Source organism: Otolemur garnettii, unplaced genomic scaffold, assembly GCF_000181295.1.
Source record: "Otolemur garnettii isolate 467f Iridium unplaced genomic scaffold, OtoGar3 scaffold00011, whole genome shotgun sequence".
Classification (NCBI taxonomy): Eukaryota; Metazoa; Chordata; class Mammalia; order Primates; family Galagidae; genus Otolemur; species Otolemur garnettii.
This window is the reverse complement of record NW_003852406.1, coordinates 20,034,931-20,042,803: the sequence shown is the minus strand read 5'-3', so window position 1 is coordinate 20,042,803 and position 7,873 is coordinate 20,034,931. Positions and strand designations below refer to the sequence as shown.

The following is a 7,873-nucleotide window of genomic DNA, read 5'->3' as shown; positions in this document are numbered from 1 at the left end:
CTCACTCTGTTGCTCAGGATGGAGTGCAGTGGCACCTCCTCAGACAAGCCTTTCCCGAGTACCTCTTCTACGTTCTCACAGGGGCTCACTCTGTTGCTCAGAATGGAGTGCAGTGGCACAATCATAGCTCACTGCAGTCTTGATTTCTGGACTCAAGTAATCCTCCTGCCTCAGTCTGCCAAGTAGCTCAGACTACAGGCATGAGTCACTATGCCCAGCTAAATTTTTCTATTTGTAGAGATAGTGTCTCACTATGTTGCCAAGGGTGGCCTCAAACTCCCAGCCTCAAGTGATTCTCCCTCCTTAGCTTCCCAAAGTACTAGGATTATAGGAAAGGGCTACTACACCCTGCCCTCATCTATATTCTTTATAGAACTTACAGAACTTGAGAAGTTTGATATCCTCTCACTACAGTATTTACTTCTGTGATTGTTGTTTGCTCCACTAGTGTGAGCTCCAGGAGCAAGGAGCTTGTCTATCTTGTTACTACCTGATCGCACAGGCTAAGAACAGTCCTTGGCACATAGTGACGCTCAGTAAGCATTCACTGAATAAAAGAATATGCAGTAAAACAAAATTTAAAGAACAAAACCCAAGCAAGACCTGATAAAAGATTTTTATGATAGCTGAATGCCGAATATAGTTCTGGAACTTCAGACTCAGAAGAAGCCTGCCTAAGCAGTCATTACATGTCCAGACCTAAGTGGGAATTATTTCCTCAGCAATTCTGAACAAAAGTCACGTTTCTGCATAAAGTAGGGGAATTTACTGCCTACCAGCAATAAACAACACTTAGGCCACAAAGAATCTGCCTGTGTAGATTAATTGCTGAAACACTGACTAAGTGCCCAATAGCAGGTAAGGCACCCAGCTGGGTACGGTGAGGTCTCTCACCAAGATAATCCAGACACAACTCTCCTTCAGGGAAGACAAATTCAGTAGGAAGGACAGCACAAAAAGTACAATACTCTTTCTAGCCAGAGGTAGACTGTCACAGAGGCATTCAAGGCAGGCTATTTGTGCCTAAAGTAAGCTGGTTCCTTATCTATAAGAATGCCCGTCAGACTCTAAATCCACTGTCATGGAGACCTTTAATTGTCTCCTCCTCGGAGAAAAGTCATCCAATTCCTTCAACCACTTCTCAACTCAAATACCAGCTGCTTCATGAGGCCTTTCCTGACCTTTTCTTCCTTAGTCCCTGGGGCCTGTGGATCACACTTACAGACATGCAGCCCAGACTATGAAGTCCTTTGCTTACCTGGAGACAGAACTTTGGCATCCATCTGCACACAGGTTCCCTGAGGCTAGACTGTCCCCAGCTCAACACAGTTCCCTCCACACAGCACATGCTTAGAACTTGGGTGTTTGGCAAATGAAGGAAGGAGGATTGAAGAGGCACAATTCCCCGACCCCTCATTATCCTGCCCACGCTTCTTCTGCGTGCTCTCTGAACTGTCCGTATCTCTGCAAACTCAGCACCCGGAACTAGACACAGGAACTCAAAAGTGGCATACTACAGATGAAGTTAATCCCGGATATTACACCCTCATAAAGTGGCAAGAGAACAGATTTCAGAGAGAAATCAGATATCATCCACCTTAGTATACAGAAGTATGCAAATGTAATGTTTACCTGTTCACAACTGCTTTTGCTGGGGACTTTAAATTTCTTTATAAAGAAAGCACTTTTATTAAAATGAAATATTGAAAAGAAGTCTTGCCACTTCAAAACTATTTTTTCCCTGAAAGGAGATAGGGTTGAAACACTTAGATTCAGCAAATTCTTACTTGAAATATTACCATAATGTATTGATTTTTACCAGACTCAATTGACTGAAAAGTTGTTTGTATAGCAATATTGGCCAAACCAATATACTAGAACAATTTTGTTACCCATAGTAATCAAGTGCATTTCTGAAGTATAATTATACTGTCATAAAAAATAAAGTCAAGATACCCTCTTCAAGCAATAAAACAATAATGGCTATAAAACAGAAAGAAGAAAAGGCTAAATAAATGAGATTTTTTAAAATGAAATTTAATGTCTTTCAAAAACACCACAGCCTCTTCTTCCTTCCCTTAAGCCAAGGTTAGCAGAAAATGATCAATACTTCAATCTCAATAAACTATTTCAATAATGGTTAATTCGGGTGGAAACAGAGTCTGAAAATCTCTGCTCAGCGACCTGTGACATCCTGTCATGTTGGCTGGATGCCAATAATCCATCATCGCCATAATGGATATGAGCATGTGTGAGGTTACAGGAACGTGGAGGGGTGGGAAAGCAAACGTGGGAAAGGTGTATAGAATCATGAACTCTAGTTCATTCCGTAATTCTAATCAATACAATACACATTATTATATAAAACAAACCTATAACAGTAAATGCTGAGAGAGGGAAACATACATAATTAATTTTATCTGACAAATATTCATTGATTTTCTGAAAATATTAATACCCTTGCTTGTCACATGATACTGTAACACAATACAGCCATATGAAAGTATTTAATTCTACATCAGGATGATGTCTTGTTTACTTGTTTAAAATATGATCTTGGTTGCAAGGAAAAGGCTCTTCATCTGATTGGAATTTTAAGTCAAAATAAATCAAACAATCACCCTTGCATTCAGGTCATTATCAAAACCCTTTAAAAATGACTCTTAAATTATAAGATGCATGTCAGGGAAAAAATATAAATAAAGGAGTGGGGTCATCAGTGAAGTAGGGGCCAGACCAACTGCTCTCTGCTTGGGTTGGACACCTTCAGGTTGGCTGGTCAAAGAAGTAGTCACAGCTTTCTGGGTATTAGGTGGTTCCCAGTATTTTCACAATCCAAGGCTCTTTTTATGATGTTTCCTTCTCAGGAAACTAATGTTTTAAAATATTTTTTTACCAAAAATAATATTTAACTAGGCAATTCTTATATTTTCTTATTTTATATAAATGATCATCAAAGCTTCTTATTTTATATAAATGATCATCAAAGCTTCTCTTTCATTAAATAAATCACATTACTATACTGAGTTAGTCCAAGTCCAGGCCCCAAACACAAATTTAATGTTTTAGTTGGCCCCATAGCCCTATCACAAGGACAGAATATAATTTAATAGCTCAGAAGTTCTTAATTACCATATCCCAGGAACATCCCCAGCCATTGCCCAACAAATATCTCTTAAAATAGATAAGACAAGAGAAAAAAGACCAATCCCTTTCAGAATTACGATCCCTTCTCTCTTCTGTCTCCAGATGAATTCAAATTAATTTTTAAATAATGGTTATATCCAATCTTCAAAACACTACAAAGGTAGCATATATCTTACCTATTGTATCACTGAGAAAATTCTACCCAACATCCAGACTAGACTCTTAACTATCCTGCAGGAAGGAACTGGAGGTAGAAAATTCACTGTTTTCCAACACCTATAGGCTAGAATATATGGCCAAAAAGCTGACAATTTGAGTTTTAGCTAGAATAATTTGTGTTAAGGAAGGACTAACAGAAGATGGTCTTGATTATCAACTAACAGACTTAGCAAGATTTAATCCTAAGAGTTAAATATTACCTCATTTCTGGACCCATAGATTGAGTAACTCCATGGAACAATGCGTCATGGAAGAAGAGTCTGTCTGGCTTTGAAATCAAAAAATGTTTCCACAAAGTAACTGTGCCTGTAAATTACTTTCACCTCAATGGGACATACTATCCAAGAAAAAAGGATAGTAACTAGTATACTAGTTTAATGGATACTAAGTATTCAAAGTTTTAACATTAAAAAAAAATTATTGAAATATATGTCTTTTCTTTGGTAATTTTCTAAAACAATTATGCAGCCTCTAAAACTAGCTAGATATGGAGATGATGCAATTAAATTGCCCTACTAAAACCTGATTAAAAAAGCTTCCACTGGCCTCATTCTCATTTCAGCCAACATACATCAAGGATCTATTCTATTCTTAGGAAGACTAGAAAACACAAAGAAACACAATGGTCTCTGCTTGACCTTGAGAAGCAATACTGCCTAAGGGGAAAACACAGAGCAAAAAGAAAGGAGACGGTGTGTAGAGATCTGGCTTTGCCACTGAATGTCACAAGACTGTAAACCCTAGTTTTTTCAGTGGTAAAATGGGCTCAATATTGTACCAGCTGTCCTATAGCAGTTTGAAAATAAACTATGATAAAAGAAAAAATACTTTGAAACTTTAAAAAATCATCGTATCTAAGACTGAACAATAAATCTCACTATTCATGAAACAACTACAGAACAGGAGAAAACAGAGAAGCATAATATGTATCTGAATGTAAATGCAGAATTTCTCAAAGTTAGTTCAACAGAACTATAGTTCTGCAAGATGTTTATAGATGTTCCTCAAGAAGAGTCCCATGGCCAAGTTGAAAGGTGGAAGCTGCAGCACCCAGAGATGAGACCAGGAGGGAGCGGAGAAGTTTAGGTCAGGCAAAGATGGCATCTGCACCCAGGGGTAGGTAGAGACCCCTTTTATACGGCTGTAGGGAGTAGGCAAATTCCACGACTTGCCCGGAGGGCTTTGGTGAGTTAGGGTCCTTGGGCACAAGTTTCAGGGGTGGGGCTAACTAGGTCCTTTAGGTCCTTGGTCTTAGGAGGAGGGAGGTTTGTGAAGGGGTACATTAGGCCCCCCCAACAGAAGTAAAGGTTGGAAGTAGGGCTTAAATAATTTTTCTATTATTAGTACTACCATTAACAGTAGCTAACATTTAGTAAGTGTCAGTCACAGTGCTATGCCTTTTATGCATCATCTCATTTAACTTCACAACCTTGTAAGATAGATACTATTATGATCTCTACTATATAGAGGGGGAAACTGAGGCATAGGATATTATATAACTTGTCCAAGGTCACACAGCTAGTTAGTGGCAGAGGCAAGACTGACTCAGAGCTCCTACACTTTTTTTTTTTTTTTTTGAGACAGAGCCTCAAGCTGTCCCCCTGGGTAGAGTGCCGTGGCATTACAGCTCACAGCAACCTCCAACTCCTGGGCTCAAGCGAGTCTCCTGCCTCAGCCTCCCAAGTAGCTGGGACCACAGGTGCCCGCCACAACACCCGGCTATTTTTTGGTTGCAGCCATTATTGTTGTTTGGCGTGTCCGGGCTGGGGATTCGAACCCACCACCTTAGGTGTACGTGGCTGGCGCCTTAGCTGGTTGAGCTATAGGCGCCGAGCCAGAGAGAGCTCCTACACTTAAACACAACATACGCTGTTCTTTACTTTCTTGAAGTTTTTGAAATTCACTGTGAATCTCTGAATGGGAATCAGAACACATGTCTTTCCTGAATTTATTCTTTATTTTTTTGAGCAACTTGCAGAACTCTGGAAAATGATAAAATCCATTCATTACCTCTTCCTAAACTTGTCTTCTTTCTAGGGGTGGGCTATATGTCAGTCTAAGGTATTTCTCCTATGATCCATTTAGCCCAAATCAGTAATCCAAGAAATATTAACTTAAAATTATTTGGCTAGATCACTATCATAACACAGAGAACAGCTCAGCAGGGAACAACCCACAGAATCTACATTACCATTTGGTTTGTATGTCTGGGGCCAGAATTTCATACTGCTTAATTGTAGAGAACATCTAGACTTAAAGGATAAAAATGTATCAACTATTAAACAATACACATTACAGCTACAACGATATATCCCTTGAAATTCATAATGTCCCATCAAGTAGAGTGAATAAGACTGAACTATTAAACTTATGCTTTTACTTATTAGCTTTATTACATTTAATAAGAAAAAAATTAAATAGGCCCATCAGGCAGTTTTGTTACCAATGAGTAGATTTTCCAATATTTTCTTCATCTAGTTTATGTAGCATAGCCTATACCACAATTTTTATCAACACCATTAAGGTGAACTTAGTGTAGGAGAAACTCAATCACAACACATCAAACACTTGGTTTTATAGAGACTTTAATAAAGTAGATTCTCATTTCTTGATGACTGCACCATTTCTTTGTGCTGAACTAAAAGCCAAAGATAAAAGAACAAGTCGAAGCCTAGAGATCAACGTAGTTATGCAATTTGGTATCTTCATGTTCTCTCCTCTTAAGAATCAATACGATAAATGGAATTTTTTTATAAGAGATCTACTATATAAAGTAGTAAAATTATCATGATACTGCCATTTACCCTCCACAAGCAACCACTGTTAAAAATGTATCAAATCTTACAACACTGATGCTGAATATTAGCAATAGTAGCCAATGAACTCTTAGGATAAGTTGCTATGGTCACCATAGTGTTCTAGAAAAATTAAAAGAATTTGTACTAAGGACATCTGGGAGAATGGTCCCTAATGAAGTATGGTCCCTAATGAAAAGAGAAGTTCTAGCCATGCTTCTTAGCTAAAAACAATAATAATAGGGTAAATAGAGAGCTATTATTTGATGGGAACACAGTTTCAGTTGCAAGATGAAGAGGGCTGCAGATGGATGGTATTGATAGCTGTATAACAATTTGAATGTACTTAATGCTACTGAACTGTACACCTAAAATGGTTAAAACAAGGCTCGGCACCCATAGCACAGTGGTTACAGCGCCATTTACATACACCACGGCTGGCGGGTTTGAACCTGCCCCAGGCCACCTAAACAACAATGACAACTACAACAGAAAAATAGCTGGGCATTGTGGCGGGCTCCTATAGTCCCAGCTACTTGGGAGGCTCAGACAAGAGAATCACTTAAGCCCAGAAGTTTGAGGCTGCTGGAGCTGTGATGCCACAGCACTCTACCCAGGGTGACATAATGAGACTCTGTCTCAAAAAAATAGCTAAAACAGTAAATTCTGTCATACATATTTCATCATCATAAAAAATAATTTAAAAACATTAACATAATTTCATATTGTAATCTTTCCTTGAGGGTTGGACATGTTATTTCCAGTTTCTTGCATACCCCTCCCCCCTTCAAATAAATCTATGTTTTAAGATAAAGCATTTAAAGTTTTAGGATATTTTCTAATAAAATTTTGCTGGGGTTTGGTGTTCTTATGTTTCTTCTGCTCTAGAGCAAATATTGACAGTAAATTCACAATAGTTCTTCAATTAAGAGATACAAAGCTATACATTTGGCGACGTAACACAGATAGGTAGGTTAGAAGTGTAAAGAAATGTTTTTGGATTTCATTTGAAGCCAATAAAAGAAAGCCAGAGAGTTGCTAAAAACTTTTCTGTTTTATTGTATTTGGCAATGAGCATAAAAGCACTAAGAAAAAAGACTAAGGTTTTAAACTGCTCCTTGCACAGAACTCAAGAGAAGCAAATCGGAGTATGTTCTTTCTCTTTCTTCTTCTTTCCCTTCTATAGGTACCTGAACTCAAGCCTTCAGAACAGAATAAAAATTCAAAGCAGATAAGAGTAAGGAAGAGAAGGCTAAGATGAAGATATGCCACACAGGCAGTACTGGAGGTCCATAGGGAGGACTGTAAGAATGACTCAGGGAAGGATACTAGCAGTCTTAAAACTCATCAGACACATTAGGGCTCAGACATTTTAAGATCAAGGCCCAAAGATCACTCAAGAAACACATGATTATTTCTCTGAATTATCACAGCAGAACAACTATTCATAATATGCATCACACACAGGAAAAATAATCCAAATATGTGAATATTAGTTCTCAGAGGACTATACTGATGAGAAAGGACTCACATCCTGGCTGTATTTGTAGAGGATTGAGGCCATGGACAGGTAACTGGATCAGATGACTTCAAAGTAGCTTCTAACGCTGAGAAATCAAAGCCTATGCCAAGACTGCATAGATGTGGAGGTGGGAGGTGTTCTAGGATTTAGGATGTGATTCCTCATGGTCTCAGAACAATAGGGCAATTTT

At 38.4% G+C, this 7,873-nt stretch overlaps 1 protein-coding gene across 4 annotated transcripts in view; it reads right to left on the bottom strand.

Annotated features, from left to right (window-relative positions):
* The window catches only part of MAP2K5 (mitogen-activated protein kinase kinase 5), a 281,458-nt gene that overhangs the window by 212,079 nt on the left and 61,506 nt on the right, over nt 1-7,873 (bottom strand). The window lies entirely within an intron of this gene.